We start from the raw sequence: 17,086 nt of genomic DNA, 5'->3' as shown, positions 1-17,086 counted from the left end.
TCCTACTTTTTCATTCCAGTCCCCTATAATGAAAAGGACATCTTTTTTGGGTGTTAGTTCTAAAAGGTCTTGTAAGTCTTCATAGAACCGTTCAACTTCGGCTTCTTCAGCATTACTCGTTGGGGCATAGGCTTGGATTACTGTAGTATTGAATGGTTTGCCTTGGAAACGAACAGAGATCATTCTGTCGTTTGTGAGATTGCATCCAAGTACTGCATTTCGGACTCTTTCGTTGACCATGATGGCTACTCCGTCTCTTCTAAGGGATTCCTGCCCACAATAGTAGATATAATGGTCATCTGAGTTAAATTCACCCATTCCAGTCCATTTTAGTTCACTGATTCCTAGAATGTCAATGTTCACTCTTGTCATCTCTGTTTGACCACTTCCAATTTGCGTTGATTCATGGACCTAATATTCCAGGTTCCTATGCAATATTGCTCTTTAAAGCATCAGACCTTGCTTCTATCACCAGTCACATCCACAACTGGGTATTTGTTTCGTTTTGGCTCCATCCCTTCATTCTTTCTGGAGTTATTTCTCCACTGATTTCCAGTAGCATACTGGACACCTACCGACCTGGGGATTTCCTCATTCAGTATCCTATCATTTTGCCTTTTGATACTGTTCATGGGGTTCTCAAGGCAAGTATACTGAAGTGGTTTGCCATTCTCTTCTCCAGTGGACCACATTCTTTCAGACCTCTCCACCATGACCCGTCCGTCTTGGATGGCCCCACACAGCATGGCTTAGTTTCATTGAGTTAGACAGAGCTGTGGTCCATATGATCAGATCAACTAGTTTTCTGTGATTATGATTTCCTTGTGTCTGCCCTCTGATGCCCCCTCGCGAAACCTACCATCTTATTTGGGTTTCTCTTACCTTGGTCGTAGAAAATCTCTTCACAGCTGCTCCAGCAAAGTGCAGCCACTGTACCTTACCTTGGATAAGGGGTATCTCCTCAAGGCAGCCCCTCCTGACCTTGAACGTGGAGTGGCTCCTCTCTGCCCTCCTGTGCCCACGCAGCCACCACCTCTTGGATGTGGGACATCTCCTCTCGGCCACCGCCCTGACCTTGGGCATGGGGTAGCTCCTCTCGGCCACACTTCCGCGCATGGTCGGTTGCGCGGAGCCGGCGTCTCTCGCGTCTGTGCCGCCGGAGTCAACTACTTAAAAAATTATTTAGCCATTTCTTAAAATCTACCTTGAAAGTGAAATTGTTAGTCACTCAGTCATGTCCGACTCTTTGTGACCCCATGACCTGTAGCCTGCCAGGCTCCTCTGTCCATGGAATTCTCCAGATTTTTCTGACCCAAGGATCAAGCCCATTTCTCCTGCATTGCAGGTGGATTATTTACCATCTAAGCCACAAAGGAAGCCTTAAATCTACACTGTGGCCAAGCAAATCTATTCCTTTGTATTTATCCAAAAAAAAGCGAAACCATGTATTCACAAAAGGCCTTTCACACGAGTATTCATAGCAGCTTTATTCACAATAGCAACAAAGTTGAAAAATCTAAATGTCCATTAACAGACGAGTAAATTGTAATATATTTATACAGTGGAATTTGCTTCAGCAATTACAAGGAATAAATTACTTATACATATAAACTGGACCTCAAAAATATGCTGAGCAAAAGAAGCTAGACACACAAAAAATAGGCTATATGATTTCACTTATATGAAGCCAGGCTATATGCACAAAGGAGGAGGTAATGATTGGGGAGGTATGTATGGACACATTCTGGGATGATGTAAATATTCCTTCCTGAAGCGCATATGTCAAAACTAAATAGTACATTTGATGAGCATATAAATTATACCTCAATGTCAAAAAGGTAGGTTCTTTGGTATTTACTCTTTCCAGCTACCAACAATTGACCTCTGAGACAAGCTAATTAATCCCTTCAGGCATAAGGAATAAGAAAGGGAACCTCATTGTTTGGAATCTAGACAGAGACAGGCTCTTGGGCACTCTTAAGAATACTGAGCTCCTGACATTGCTCAAAACCAAGAACAAGGGAAGGGGACCTGTGTTTCCCTTGAACTCAGCTTGCCCAGTACCTACAGAGGGGCAGCAAAGGCCAGAGAAGAAAGTCTGGGTGTCACAGGGTGGTGGTACCTGCATGAAAGAGGGCTGCAGGCAGTTTTTCCATATTTTGCTGTTGTAGGCAGTGAAACACGCTACTCTAGTCTCACTCGAGTGTCCAAGTTCTTCAGAATGATTGAAAGTTCTGCTTTCAAAATCAATGGGAACAGTGTCATCCTTGATGACTTAACATGATGATGTAAGAAGTATATGGAATCATCATCCATCATCCTTTGTGAGGGAAGCTGTGTGCCCCATAGAAACAGCTGGAGGCCTCAGTGGCAGCTACTCACCTTCTAAAACTCACCCGACTAACATGCTGCTTGCCAGCCTGCCACATGTTCAAGCCAGATGTGGCAGATTGATAGGGTTCTACTGATATTATTTGGCCCACTCAGTTGCCACCTGGAAAACTAAGGGTTTTACATAAAATTCTGGATTCACAACTGCTACAGAAAAATTAGAGCCACTATGAAATATAGAAATAATATGAGTGACTCTATACCTGGATCCTCTCATGGCAAACCCCACTGGTATTGAGTGAGAGCTGATCTCTGCTATGCCATCTCTGATTCCCCACAGTATTTCCCTGGCCCATTTGCTCCCTTTATGAGCTGTTGAACTCCTCACTTAGGGTTTCCTTCAAATTGTAGCTAATTGACCTTCTTCATTTCCAAGAGCCTGGGAGAAAATTCCCCATTGACAATACAGCAACTTTTTATATAGAATTTCAAAAAGTAAGCCACAGAACCAATTATTGCCTAAATAATTGTGAATAGCATTGTGAGAAACACGATGTTTCTTTTTTTTTCTCTTCAGCATTTATTGAGCTCCTGATACATGCCAGACACTATCATAAATACTAAAGATAAAATGATGTATTTTTAGTACAGCTTTCCAGACTTTTTCTGATCTTTATATGCTGTTGGTTGGGACATTTGTTCTTTTTTTTGGGGGGGGGAGGTTAATTACTTTACAATATTATATTGGTTGGTTTTGCCATACATTGACATGAATCCACTCCGGGTGTACGTGTGTTCCCGTTCTTGAAACCCCCTCCCACCTCCCTCCTCCCCAAATCCTCCCTCCGGGTCATCCCCGTGCACCAGCCCCGAGCATCCTGTATCATGCGTCGAACCTGGACTGGTGATTCATTTCACATATGATAATATACATGCTTCAATGCCATTCTCCCAAATCATCCCACCCTCACCCTCTCCCACAGAGTCCCAAAGACTGTTCTATACACCTGTGTCTTTTTTGCTGTCTCGTATACAGGGTTATAATTTTCATCTTTCTAAATTCCATATATATGCGTTAGTATATTGTATTGGTGTTTTTTTTTCTGGCTTACTTCATTCTGTATAATAGGCTCTAGTTTCATCCACCTCATTAGAACTGGCTCAAATGCATTCTTTTTTAATGGCTGAATAATACTCCATTGTGTATATGTACCAAAGCTTTCTTATCCATTCATCTGCTGATGGACATCTAGGTTGCTTTCATGTCCTTGCTATTATAAACAGTGCTGCAATGAACACTGGAGTTCATGTGTCTCTTTCAATTCTGATTTCCTTAGTGTGTATGCCCAGGAGTGTGATTGCTGGATCATATGGCAGTTCTATTTCCAGTTTTTTGAGGAATCTCCACACTGTTCTCCATAGTGGCTGTACTAGTTTGCATTCCCACCAACAGTGTAAGAGGGTTCCCTTTCTCCACACCCTCTCCAGCATTTATTGCATGTAGACTTTTGGATAGCAGCCATTCTGACTGGTGTGAAATGGTATCTCATTGTGGTTTTGATTTGCATTTCTCTGATTATGAGGGATGTTGAGCATTAAGTGGACTGTGCCCTTAAGAAATCTCCTGCCCCTTCCTGAGTCTTAATTTTCTGACCTGTAAGATAAGGAAATGAGTTTAACCATCTTTATTGGCTTATTCCTCTAGGATTATCTAACTGTCTTGGCAGAGACCACCTTCAGCAGACAGAAATGTCTTATACCTGTTTTTCAACCAATTCAATAAGAGAAGTACATGTTCCTGAAACCTTCCTTTATGACCAAGCTGGCGTATAAATGATCAAGCAGAACAGCCAGCACTTAAGAATATTGAGCTCCCAACCCTACTCAAAACTAAGAGTGAAGGGAGGGGTCTGTGTTCTACCTGAGTATCTACTGCTTTGCTTGGTGCTCTTCAGCCTGCTGGGCCCCACCAGGGCAACGGCAGTGACCCCCAACAACAAGGGTAGATTTAAATATTAAAAACCCTATTGAACCTCATTATGAAATTTCCACAGCCTTATTCATTCACATTCATGTTGCAGGGGAAATAGAGAAAACTTAACAAATATGTAAAACCTCTTGATGAAAATATCAGGGTGGGTGAACCAAGGCAGTCTCAGAAGGCTGATCCTTCCTTGAAATATCTTAACATAAATTTGGCCTACCAAGAAATCTGCACACTTTGAGATGGTCCCATTTGTTGCTAAACTTCAGTTCATATCAATATAAGATCAAATATATCACTTTAAATATATGACCTTATGGAAGCTTTTTGGGCTTCCCTGGTGGCCCAGATGGTAAAGAACCTGTCTACCATGAGGAAGACCTGGGTTCAATCCCTGGGTTGGGAAGATCTCCTGGAGAAGGGAATGGCAACCCACTCCAGTATTCTTACCGGAGAATTCTATGGACAGAGGAAAGCCTGGCAAGCTACAGTCCATGAAGTCGCAAAGAGTCGGACACAACTGAGCGACTGACATAACAACACACACACGGAAGCAAAGTATACAACTGACATTTAATTAACAGATTTATGTGCCAGTCACTTTATAAATGCAAACTATGTTCTTTAAACTTTATAAGGCCCTATTTTACATATGAAGAAAATGGGTACAGAAGGGTGAAGCAACCTGTTGAAGATCACTTGGCTAAGCTGGGTAAAATCTCAGCAGTGATGGCTTTCTAACTCAGAAAGCTCAGCTTCAAAACTTATGCTTTGTAAAGCTTTGTGATATTATATTCTCCTTCCTCTCACATTGTACTAAAATTAAGAGATTCCTTGAACTTTATTAAATCAAGAGATAACTTTCTGTCCACATTCAGAGGATGGCAGCATTCACATGCTCCCCTTCTATGATTCAAGGCATTCACATGCCTCCATGTCCTTGATATGAGCCTGAAACAATTAGAAGCTAAGAAACTATTTGTCCAGAATATTGTGATCCCTTCATCACATGCCTTCAGGACTCATGGATCATGGTTTCCATAAACTTCCTAGACACTTAAGGACTTACATGCCCAAAACACTTTTTTCTCTGTGTTTTGGAGAGCTCTGGATAAAATAACAATGATGATAATAAGACAAATGCTGAGTACTACTGTGCGTGGAGTGTTCTGCTGCATCCTTTTTACATGTCATTTCTCTTGCTCGCCCTCCCAGTCAGAAGTTGTCTCTGCTTGACCTCAGGTGCAAATGAGAAATTCATGGTCAGGAACCCATGGGCATGATCAAGAGCCCTGGTCCTGGGGCAGAATACCAGAGGGATGGCTAAAGTTCCCTTCATTCTCTAGAATAAAACTAATCACACTGTTTTGGGCATTTGAAACAGAGGTATGACCCCTGAGAGCATCAGTCCATTTGCAGCATAGGTTTTCCCCTCTGCTCACAATGCCCTCCTCTTCCAGAACCTCAGCTCTCCCTTGCCTGTTAAACTTCTTAGTCTCCAAGGATCAGCTCCAACTCCCTCTCCTCAGTGGTATACTATAACTTCCTCCAACAGGTAAGGTTTTCCTCTCTGCACTCCACTGCTCCTTAGAGGTGTGTCCTATCCAGCAAGAACCACAGACTGTCTAGCATTTTTTGATGGTTTTATCTCCCCTAGAGCTGGGAACTTGTTCTGTGTGAGCTCACGCCGGCCTCAGATATTAGCAAGACATATCAAGGAACCTGTCATCAGTCTCTCTCCTGACAACAGCCAACTTGACTCTCCTCCAGGTCTCTTCCTATGGATCCAACTATTCTCTTGTTCTAGAGTTTGCAAGAACCTCTGGTCTGCAACCTTCGCTACCCTAATGCCCTTACCTGAATTTGCAGTAGGCTTTCCTGCATGCACCTTCACTTCTGCCCTCATTTCTGTTCCTCTAGTTCAGGCCTTGTTTCCTCCCACCAGGCTATGGAAATGGATTTTTGACCAGTTTTCCATTCCTGCACCCTCTTAGAGAACCTGGTCTCAGCACGGCTCAGACCTAGCTCCGCGCCTTTGCTCAGAGACTGTCAGTGCTTTTCTGGTGGTGCTAACAATCTGGTGATCTGGACATCTGAGGACAAGGTAGGACTTCAGCTCTGGTGTCTTATCAGCCTGTCTCCCCCTGGTCCCAGAAAACATTCTCCAAACCAAGAACTGTTTCTTTTTTTTTTTTTTAATGTGCACTCAGGGACTGTTTCTTAACATGTCCATACTCCCTGTCTCCAAGCTCTTGCTCACACAGAGCTTCTACCTATCTATTGGTTTCTTCAGAACAAGGCTCCCTTTAGTAACTCAGCCTCTCCTTGCCCGTGTTCAGCTAAGGCATCCCCATTTGGATCAGGGTCCTCACCAGCTCTGCAGACCACAGGCAGCAGCTACACCTCTGAAGTCCATGCCAGCCTCTACCTCACACTGGCAGGTGTCAGGAAAAAAGGAAATGACTGATTTTCATTCAAGGAGGGTGAAGGGTTAGGAAGACACAATCACAGGACACAAGCTCATTAAGGCAGTCTAGAACAAAAACTTAGAGGTGAGTGGGGGAAATGTAGGTTAGCTTTCTGCCAAGACTCCATGGGACCTACTGCTCATGGGATAGGTACTTGAATCAAATTTTACATATATCATGTTTTGTTTTGTTTTTTTGTTTTTGTTTTTTTTTCAAAAATAAATTCAGTCTACAACTTGAGTTTCTACAAAGTATTTCTTAGATAGATTTCCATGTCAATCTATATTGACCCATAATAAAGCTATTTTCAAGCATTACAAAGAGGAAGCTGTATGAGTAGGGAGGGCTTTCCCTCAAGTTTTTCTCCTCCCAAACCCCAATACACACACACACACACACACACACACACAGAAACAGTGTAGGGCCTTACTCATTGCCAGAGCTTATGGAAGGGTGCCTATCCCCAAGGCACTCACCTCAGAATTGTCACTTATCGGGCCCATGTTTCTCTTGAGTGGGATTGTGAGCAAAGTCAGGCCCATCCCTTTCCTGGAGAAATGGGTGTGAGAAATCAGCAATCAAGTAACATGAACAGCTGCTCTGTTGGGCACGCAAGTCAATACCTCTGTCTGATATACACAAATCACACAACCACATGCTCATACATATGCACCTGCCCATGCTTGCCATGGACTGCTTCCTGCCATGTCAATGCTTACAGAAGATGCATAATCAATGCTTAGCACATTTAAGGATATAAGCACACTGTTACAGGCACACACACCATGTATTTTCAATGCAGTTCTGTATACGTGTACTGCACAGCTGCACACTCTCAACAATCTATTAGACCAACATCAAAGAGCATGTGTATCCTGCCACAAACAAACTCAATGAGTGTAAAAGTTAGGCTTTTGCATGCTCGCTGAGAAGATGGGGCCCTGTCAGAAACTCAGGTCATAGAATTTAAATAAACGTGTGTTGACTTTAGATGATAGAACAAATCCGTTTCTCTCTAAGCCTCAGTTTCCTCACCTTTTGTGTGTGTGTGTTAGTCGTTCAGTCATGTCCAAATCTTTGTGACCCTATGGACTATAGCCCACCAGGCTCCTCTGTCTACGGACTTCACCAGGCAAGAATATTGGAGAGGGTTTCCATTTCCTTCTCAAAGGGATTTTCCTGACCCAAGGATTGAACCCGGGTCTCCTGCATTGCCAGGAGGTTCACCAGAGTAGCCCCCAAAGTCTTCACATTACTATGTAGGGTACTGTTTACAATGATCATGCATGTGTGCTAACTCACTTCAGTTGTGTCTGACTCTTTGTGACGCTATGGACTGTATCCCACCGGGCTCCTTTCTCCATGGGATTCTCCAGGCAAGAATATCAGAATGGGTTGACATGCCCTCCTCCAGGGGATCTTTCTGGACCAAGGATCAAACCTATGTCTCTTATGTCTCCTGCATTGGCAAGCGGGTTCTTTACCACTAGTGCCACCTGGGAAGTCCCCACCTTTTACAGATGGAGCTAACAGAAGCTGTTTTATAGCTTCTTATGGAGATTAAATATGATCAGTATAAAACATGTAGCTTGGCTTCCCTGGTACATGGCTCAATGGTAAAGAATCTGCCTGCCAATGCAGAAGACATGGGTTTGACCCCTGGTCTGGGAAGATGCCACATGCCATGGAGCAACTAAGCCCATTATATGCTACAACTATTGAGCCTGTGCTCTAGAAACAGGGAACCACTACTGAAGCCTGTGTGCCCTAGAACCCATGCTCTGCAATAAGAGAAGCCTGCACACCTCAACTAGAGAGTAGCCATCACTTGTCAAAACTAGAGAAAACCCCCACAGTAATGAAGACCCAGAAGAACTGAAAACAAATAAAAACAATTATTTTTAAAATGTTTCATAATATTAGTTAAATACTATTAATTGAATGTTTCAGTAATGGAGAATCATAACAGAGATAAAATATCTGATAGAAGCAGTCAGTATACACCAGAATAGATGGACAGAACATATCAACTTGGAGAAAGACATCATTGCTGAGTTTCATCTCAGTACATGCTCCCATGGGCATTACAAGGTGAAAAAAGCAATTCTGCCACTCACACAGGGGCTCATAAAGCTTCTTCTTGAAAGTGACAGGTGTCATTTTGACTCATTTTGCTGGCCAAAGTGAGTCAGCATGTACATTTGTCTATCCCATTCTCCAGGTTTCAAACCTGGTTGGGAGGTCTAAAAGAACCCATCCAAGTGTTCAGGACAACAGGATGCAGACGTTAAGTTAGGAGCAGGAGAGGAGGCATGAATGAGAGGAGGCTGTTTTCAGTACACTGATGGCTAGTGCTGAAAGCTCCACAACCAATGGCTGTGTTTAAAGACCCACTAAGCTGGAAAGGGAAAGATATATCCAACCGAATGAAGAGTTTAAAGGAATAGCAAGAAGAGACAAGAAAGCCTTCTTAAGTGAACAATGCAAAGAAATAGAGGAAAGCCACAGAATGAGAAAGACTAACGATCTCTTCAAGAAAATTTGCGGTATCAAGGGAATATTTCATAAAAGATGGGCACAACAATGACAGAAATGGTAAGACCCTAACTGAAGCAGAAGAGATTAAGAAGAAGTGGCAATAATATACAGAAGAACTGTATAAAAAGTCTTAATGACCCAGATAACCATGAAAATGTGGTCACTCACCTAGAGCCAGACATCCTGGAGTGTGAAGTCAGGCGGACCTTAGAAAGCATTGTTAAACAAAGCTAGTGGAGGTGATGAAATTTCAGCTGATCTATTTAAAATCTTAAAATATGATTCTATTAAAGGGTTGCACTTCAATATGCCAGCAAATTTGAAAAACTCACCAGCGGCCACAGGACTGGAAAAGGTCAATTTTCATTCCAGTCCCAAAGGGTAATGTCAAAGAATGCTCCAACTACTGTACAATTGTGTTCATTTTACATGCCAGCAAGGTAATTTTCAAAATCCTTCAAGCTGGGCTTCAGAAGTATGTGAACCAAGAACTTCCAGATGTACAAACTGGGCTTCAAAATGGCAGAGGAGCCAGAGATTAAATTACAACATATGTTGGATCATACAAAAAGCAAGGGAATTCCAGAAAAACATCTATATCTGCTGCATCAACTACGCTAAAACTTTTGACTGTGTAGATCACAGCAAACTGTGGGAAATTCTTAGAGATGGGAATAACAGACCACCTAATCTGTCTCCTGAGAAACTTGTATGCTGGTCAGGAAGCAACAGTTAGAATCGAACATAGAACAACAGACTGGTTCAAAACTGGGAAAGGAGTACATCAAGGCTGTGTATTGTCACTCTGCTTATTTAACTTATATGCAGAGTACATAATGTGAAATGCTGGACTGCATGACTCAGAAGCTGGAATCAAGATTACTAGGAGAAATATCAGCAACCTCAAATATCCAGATGATACCACTCTAATGGCAGAAAGCAACGAGGAACTAAAATGTCTCTTGATGATGCAAAAAGAGGAGAGTGAAAAAGTTGTCTTAAAACGCAATGTTCAAAAAACTAAGATCTTGGCATCTAGTCCCATTACTTCATGGCAAATAGATGGCGGCGGGGGGGGGGAGTGGAAACAGTGACCGATTTATTTTCTTGGGCTCCAAAGTCACTGCGGACAGTGACTGCAGCCATGAAATGAGAGGTGGACCATCAAAGGCTGAGCACCGAAGCATTGATGCTTTCAAACTCTGGTGCTGGAGAAAACTTTTGAGAGTCCCTTGGACAGCAAGTAGATCAAACTACTCAATTCTAAAGGAAATCAGTATTCATTGGAAATGACTGATGCTGAAGTTGAAGCTCCAATTCTTTGGCCACATGATGTGAAGAGACAACTCATTGGAAAAGACCTGACGCTGGGAAAGATTGAGGGCAAGAGAAGAAGGGGGGTGACAAAAGATAAGACGGTTGGATGGCATCACCGACTCAATGGGCATGAGTTTGAGTAAGCACTGGGAGATGGTGAGGGACAGAGAAGCCTGGGGGGCTGTAGTTCATGGCTTTGCAAGGAGTCAGACATGACTTAGTGACTGGACAACAGCAACAAAGCTAGTAATAAGTAAGATGGTAAATATATCCTTTGTTTCATGTTTTATTTTCTAAGCACTATTGTTTGTTTGTTTTTTTGTTTGTTTGTTTGTTTAATGACTGTTAAAATATTACATTTAATCTTCCCAGGGGCCTCTTTATTCTTTGGTTTTCAAATTATTTCTTTAAGCACTATCATCCTGTTAGTGTTCTCTTCCATCATTACTTAGAATACTTCAGCCAGATCCTCACTTGCCTTGGGAGCTGAATGGGATCTGAACAGTTTTCCCACAACCCTTTCATTAACTTCAACAAATTTTCCTCCAGTTCTAAGATCTGAAAATTTACTCTGAATCATTTACATATTTCAAAAAACCAGAGGTTTATAGAAGCCTGTAAAAAGCAGGAAACTTAGTAGAGAAAATCAATGACACAACAGACAGAATGGAGACAGACCAGTGCTAAATTAAGAAAGATGCTCAGTAATGACTAATTTTATAAAAGCCACAGTATCACCATATTGTAGCTTTTTAAATTATCGAATAATAGTGAGTCCTTTACACCACATAGAATATGTTGAGTTTTAACTAAATTATTTTTCCAAGTACTATCCCTGAAGGTGATAATGTTGTCACACCAGTGACGTTTATGAAGTATTCACATAATGTTTGGCACACTTTAAGTGTTCAAACTTGTCATAGTCTTCATGAGTTGTTTGTTTGAAGTTGGGAATGCAAAGTTGGCCTGCAGGGAGCCTGGTCAGAGATTGTTGCTGCTGTAGTGACCCAGCCCCAGCCCCCAAATTAATCTTGCTCAGATCCAAACCTCCTTCCTGTTTCCAGGTTTAAAGAGACAGGCCCAGTCCTCTGCTCATCCAAGGCTCCTAGGAGGGCTCTGGCTGAGGAGCTTGCTATCTCATTGGTTTATCCCTAACAAATGCAAGTGGCGTTCTGCAGCATAAGGATGTGCCCCCACTACATGCCCCATGTTTGTTCTTTAGCTAGTAATTAAGTATGCATAGCTACAGATGTGTTGCGGGAAGACATCTTCCAAGTCCTGACAAAGAACCAAAATTATTCATATAATTTATCATTCCATCCATCTTGAATACTAATGAGAACACTCCTTGATTAGAATTGTCAAGAAGCATTTGCACCCATGTCCAGTCAGGGAGCATTTCCTTTGCCAGATGCTGCCTTTCACACTAACCACAGAGACACTTGGGCTTTCTTCCTTTACAATCTCCCCAGCCTATGGAAACAAAATGCAATAAAACAAGCATTTCTCTTCTCCCCCTGTTCTCTGATTAGGAGCTTTGAAAAGGGCTTTCAAGTTTTCTGTGGGGCTTTTTGGAGGGAAGGGTTCAATTGGGAAAGATGTTGTCAACTTGTATTTTAAAGCCTTTTAGAAAACAGTACCACAGACCTGCAGGACGATCCTTCCAGGATCAGAGTCCAGGGATAGGTCCTCAGATAGAAGGGTCTTCTCTGCTCAGAAGGAAATGTAGGCGTGTGGAAACCAATTATCATTTGAGTCAGGTGCTTCCCTGGTGGCTCAGTTGGTAAACAATCTGCCTGCAATGTGGGAGACCTGGGTTCAATCCCTGGGTTGGGGAGATCCCCAGGAGGAGAGTCCGGCAGCCCACTCCAGTATCCTTACCTGGAGAATCCCCATGGAGAGAGGAACCTGGGGGCTACAATCCATGGGGTCGCAAAGAGTTAAACACATTGGAGCGACTTTCACTTCACTTCACTTCACTAGGAAGTGGCTCTGCTTTAGAGAACTGGCTCACTTGGAACTTGGAATTCAGCTCAGATGTTGAGACATTTCTCAGATCTCATTATTGAGTGGTGGGTTCGCAGTGGGGGTGGGTGTTAGGAGACAAAAGAGTCTGTGTTTTGTCATTGGAATAGAAAAGAAGAGGCAACGCATTGGAATATTCTGGAAGGAAAAGCTATTATCTCCTCCTTGGGAAGAGCCTTTAATTTCCCAGCCCTCCTCCCACCCTCAATGCATGAGGAAAGAGGAAAGAGAATTCTTCTACTTTATTCTCTTGTGGGCTCCTCAAACCACTATAAATCTACCACCAACACTAACTTTTAATCCATAAAGATAAGTAGGGTTTTAATGCAGCATTTTGTCACCATATTCAATTTTCATAAATTAGCCCTCAAGTTGCTGCATTGATTGGAAAATGCATTAAGCACAAATCCATCTATTATCTCTGGTCTGAAGGCTTGATCAGATCCTCACTTAGAGTCGCAGGTCAGAGAGCTCTGATGTTGACATCTACTGCAGCCAGCACTGGTGGTCCCCAACCCCCAGCTCCCAAGGCAAGTTGGGCCCTCAAGTGGCCAAGCTTGGGAAAAGTCACCTTGTAAAGTATACCAGGGCCTCTGGAAGAAACTAAAACTGACTGCTCACAGGAAGCAATTGTCTCCCTGTTTTTCTGTATCATTATAATTGGTCAACTTTATTCATATTTTTACTTACTAGGAGATAAAACTTTAGAGGGGAAAATGGATGGGACTTGCCTTCACACTAACTTCAACAGACCTTTACTTTCAAACCTTTCATACTCTCACCAACTCATCCATCCAGCCAGCTCTCTCAGGAGGTATCTTCATTGCAGAGATGGGGAGGCTGGGGCTGGAAGGTCAGGCCAAGATGCAAAAGTCTCTCAGGTTATTATCTTTCCCACTTACACATCTGGAGACCATGGCATTATAGCCCAACAGCCTCCTTAAAGAGCAAAGGCGTCACTCTGCCGACAAACTTCTGTATAGTCAAAGCTATGGCTTTTCCAGTAGTCATTTACAGAAGTGAGAGTTGAACCATAAAGAAAGCTGAGTGACAAAGAATTGATGCTTTCAACTTGTGATGTTGGAGAAGACTCTTGAGAGTCACTTGGACAGAAAGGAGATCAAACCAGTCAATCCTAAAGGAAATCAACCCTGAATGTTCATTGGAAGGACTGATTCTGAAGTTGCTCCAATACTTTGGCCACCTGATATAAAGAGCTGACTCATTGGAAAAGACCCTGATGATGGGAGACACTGAAGGCAAAAGAAGAAGAAGGGGGCCAGAGAACGAGATGGTTAGATAGCATCACTGATTCAATGGACAGGGAAATGAGCAAACTCTGGGAGATAGTGGTGGTCAGAAGAGCCTGGTAGACTGCAGTCCATGAGGTGCCAAAGAGTTGGACACAAGTTAGAGAATGAACAACAACAGCAAGTTGTTTTCATAGCTTTTAACATATTGAATGTGTATTGAATACAGTTCAGTTCAGTTCAGTCGCTCAGCCGTGTCCGACTCTGTGATACCATGAATCGCAGCACGCCAGGCTCCCTGTCCATCACCAACTCCCGGAGTTCACGCAAACTCATGTCCATCAAGTCGGTGATGCCATCCAGCCATCTCATTCTCTGTCGTCCCCTTCTCCTCCCGCCCCCAATCCCTCCCAGCATCAGAGTCTTTTCCAGTGAGTCAACTCGTCGCATGAGGTGACCAAAGTATTGCAGTTTCAGCTTTAGCATCAGTCCTTCCAATGAACACCCAGGACTGGTCTCCTTTTGGATGGACTGGTTGGATCTCCTTGCAGTCCAAGGGACTCTCAAGAGTCTTCTCCAGCACCACAGTTCAAAAGCATCAATTCTTTGGCGATCAGCTTTCTTCACAGTCCAACTCTCACATCCATACATGACCACGGGAAAAACCATAGCCTTGACTAGACGGACCTTTGTTGGCAAAGTAATGTCTCTGCTTTTTAATATACTATCTAGGTTGGTCATAACTTTCCTTCCAAGCAGTAAGCGTCTTTTAATTTCCTGGCTGCAATCAGCATCCGCAGTGATTTTGGATCCCAAAAAAATAAAGTCTGACACTGTTTCCACTATTTCCCCATCTATTTCCCGTGAAGTGGTGGGACAGATGCCATGATCTTTGTTTCCTGAATGTTGAGCTTCAAGCCAAACTTTTCACTCTCCTCTTTCACTTAACTACCTTCTAAATTGGAGGAAGCGTTTGCTTTATGTTTTACTGCTTGGAACTTTGTCAAGAATTGTTCAATAATTCAGAAAAGTCATCTGTCTGTTGAGAACCTTGCACATGGTATTTGGATGACAAATTTAAAATACCCATGTCTGTTTGCATTTGTAGCTGGAAAAATCATGATGATTCTACATATAGATACAAGCATCTAACATCATTATTTTGGCTCCTGGTGTAGTTGTCCCCCCAAATTTACTTATGTACATATTGATACAGCCATCTTTTATTATAAATTGCTTTATTTTATTTCTCTTTTATACTACAGCTAGAAAATTAGATTGATTTCTTGAAATCCAAATGTAGGTATAGTATATTATACCTACTATTATATTATATATATAATATCTATCATAATATATTGTATGTCATATATAATATTATAGTATATTATAGAAATATATAGATATAGGTACAATATATCTAAGAAATTCACTTCAAGATAGTAAAGAGAACACCAGCCAATATTTGTCATAAAAGCGGGCACTAGTTTTGAAAACCGCTGCTGAAGAAGAGTACTTGCACACACACCCCAGAAGACATGTACAAATGGATTCTTGGCAGCATGACTTTCAAAAGCAAAAAAAGAGAGAGAGGAAAAAGGAAAACTGAGAACAACGCATATCTCCATTAACAGCAAACTGTATAAATGCATGCTTAAATGTACGTTGTGGAATACTCTAAGAGCGGAAATAAATGAACTACAGCCATATTCATCAGTGTGGGTGAGTTTTTTAAAAATATGGAACAAAACCAACAAATTACAAAACACATATGCAGTAGGAACATTTTCATCAAAAAATGGGAATGTATATAAAGTGATAAAACTAATTTTACCTTGGGGTGGAGGGGGGGGAAAGAATGTAGCTGATGAGGGACACAAGAGGGTGATGTTCTATTTCTTAAACTGGATGGTGGCTCCTCATCTTATTACTTTAAACACATTATATATACTTTAAAAGAGATTGCATTTCACAATTTAAAACTTTTAAAAATCAGATTCTCCTACCTAATTAGACAGACCCTTTAGTTGCAGACTTCTTTTATAGTTTATCTTAGCTTGCACTGAGGAATGGCAGAAAGACAAAACTATCAGGTCTCCTCTGGGTTCAGAACATACTCCCTGTAGGTGCTAAGTCGGCACTTGTCTTGGGACATCTGGCCATGGGATGGTGACGCTGATGTTGGGATGTGGTTCAGCATCCCTGCAACCTCCCTGAGACCATGCCCAGTGCCAAGACTTCAAAGGAGCCAGCATGGGAGGAATTTCAGCACTCAGAGGAAAGAAGGGTTTGCCAACATTCAAGAAAATGCAGTTATCTCTCAAAGAGGGTTTGATGGAGCTGTCTGTCCCTGAGTGATTGATTCTCTACTGCAGGTGGGTCACTGTCTGCCTCCAAAGCAGTCTCTGCTAGAGTGCCAATGGCAGCCACTCAAAATTAGTGACCACGCTGCTAGAGGGTTTTTATAGTAGGACCTGGAAGTTTCCCCAATCCCGAAGACTGAGGGACTGAGGCAAGGTTTGGCAAAGCAAATGTCATTTCATTTGAAGAATTTAGCCTAAATGAGAAAAGGAAGAAGCTACACACTCAGAATCGAAGAGCAGCACCCTTAGGAGGCCAGCACCATGCTGAGTTCTAGATGCCACAGGACAATGAGACAATTCTCTCAATGAAGAGTTCAGGCTCTACTTGCTTTCAGATGCCAACTCCATGGGGCAGGTGCCTTTTTCCATACTCCTCTACCTGGCATCATGTCTGGTAAGTTGAAGGTACATGATATTGAAGGAATTTAATTGAAAAAAAAAAAAAAAAGCAAGTGAACAAGAAATGTAGAAGATACATATAATACACAACAAATTGGTAGTTTAGACCCTAAGGGCAGAGCCAAGAGCTCACATTGGGTTAAAGAGATTCCCAAAGCTTTCTTGGTAGAGGTGTGACTTAAAAGACCCACAGATATTAGATGGATGCAGAGGGAAGGGATTGAGGGATGGGATACCCTAGCATGTGGAAATGGGGACGCCAAGGCTGTGAGGTGGGTAAGCACAAGAGCTGTTAGGACCAAGGGAGCAGGCCACCTTGGCTTCAGCCAGTGGAGCAGTAGCAGCTAGACACCAACCGTCCGTGTCATGGGGTCTTGAATGCCACATTGAATGCAACAGAGAGGTGTACCA

Source organism: Moschus berezovskii, chromosome 22 (assembly GCF_049115385.1).
Source record: "Moschus berezovskii isolate FMDL1 chromosome 22, NW_MosBer_1.0, whole genome shotgun sequence".
Lineage (NCBI taxonomy): Eukaryota > Metazoa > Chordata > Mammalia > Artiodactyla > Moschidae > Moschus > Moschus berezovskii.
The sequence above is the reverse complement of the archived record's forward strand: the minus strand, read 5'-3'. Positions refer to the sequence as shown.